General features: G+C 33.8%; 1 long non-coding RNA gene across 5 annotated transcripts in view; it reads right to left on the bottom strand.

The window, feature by feature from the left end:
* Nucleotides 1–6: 6 nt before the first annotated feature.
* Nucleotides 7–1,374, bottom strand: part of LOC122577417 — a 3,064-nt gene continuing 1,696 nt past the window's right edge. The window contains exons 4-6 of one of the 5 annotated variants that reach the window (XR_006320274.1): nt 1,074–1,152; nt 190–478; nt 18–93 (exon numbers count right to left, since the gene is read on the bottom strand). This is a non-coding gene — a long non-coding RNA (uncharacterized LOC122577417). Of the gene's footprint in view, nt 479–1,011; nt 1,153–1,374 lie in introns of all 5 variants that reach the window. The other 4 variants (XR_006320272.1, XR_006320270.1, XR_006320273.1 and 1 more) reach the window with 4 other exon arrangements.

The following is a 1,374-nucleotide window of genomic DNA, read 5'->3' as shown; positions in this document are numbered from 1 at the left end:
TATAAATCCAACAGAGTCACGGATCAAAGTGTTACAACAGAATAAGGTCTTGAGCGCCAACTTAGGAGGGTTTTTATGTTGAAGTTTTAGTCCCTGTGGGGGATGTTTCATCTACTTGATTAATATGCATATAAATAGTTTCACTGCAATTAAGTACCCATTAAGCGCACAGTAACAAAAGTGGCATACGTGTTAGATAAAAATGGGTTTGTAGAGTAAATACTATCTTGCTTTATCGACGATTAAATAAAAACTTGGCAACTCGTTCTGCTGACATACTTGCGGACTTAAGTTATTATTGACAGGATCGGCCATGTATAGGCTGTTTGCATTGTGATTACCCATTGCGCTCGATGCGGCACTGCTGTACGCGCTCGAGGTGTTTTGCACAAATGCAACGTCGGTGATCCTTTGAACGAGCCATTTGTTTGTCATGCTCGACGTATCTGCTTTCGAGGACACCCCGAATCTGATGTCACTGAAATCAATAATAGCGTACTTATAAAGTTTACTTGGAAAATCAATAATCACACTGTTCAATCAGACACTGAAAAGCCATTCTATCGTATACATTGAGTTTCTCGCCGTTCTCCAACTTACTAATTTAATCAACTCTTATATTAATATATACCGATTAAAAGATAAATAATTAATTAAACAAAACACATGTAATTGTTTAATACCAGTCTTAATACATATTTTCAAATATATGCACATTTGCAGCATTATTATATATTTCATTACATGAATATAACGATATATCGATAACGATAGATATATAAAACGTTATCATTTTCAGTTTCTGTTTGTATAAAATAACGCGTTTAATTTCATTTTTAATTTTCCCGACTATCCTCGTTTATATTTTCCACGAAAGACAAAATGTGGTCGGTTGATAAATTCCAACGCGTACCGTATTACATTCTCTGCTATATCATATGCTGTAATAATTTTCCAGAGATTAGCGCACGACATTTAGAGAATTTCAAATTTCAAGGATAACCTACATACCAAGAATAATCAACAGTCCGTTTATAATATCTCGTGTATGCTCAAAACTATTAAGTACACACCCAAAATTTTGCTTCCATTCTCGTTAGAATTAAGTGCATAGCGAAACAGAGTACTGGGATGTTTCACTTGATTACTTCACTTGAGACGAATTAAGGACAATCTAACAAAATATAAAGTTCTACATCACCCAGTCGCAATGAAGGAATCAACCTCTTCAACTAAAAGTTCTTCAGGGTAAACAAGAAAACTTATTTTCATTTCAGAAGCAATTGCTCGCTCACTTAGCTAATATTAAAATTAAATTTAATTAAAAAAAACAACTATAAAGGATACTAGGATTCAAGGAAAGGAACATCTTTA

The sequence above is a fragment of the Bombus pyrosoma genome, unplaced genomic scaffold (genome assembly GCF_014825855.1).
Source record: "Bombus pyrosoma isolate SC7728 unplaced genomic scaffold, ASM1482585v1 HiC_scaffold_4700, whole genome shotgun sequence".
Classification (NCBI taxonomy): Eukaryota; Metazoa; Arthropoda; class Insecta; order Hymenoptera; family Apidae; genus Bombus; species Bombus pyrosoma.
This window is presented reverse-complemented; position numbering and strand designations above follow the sequence as displayed.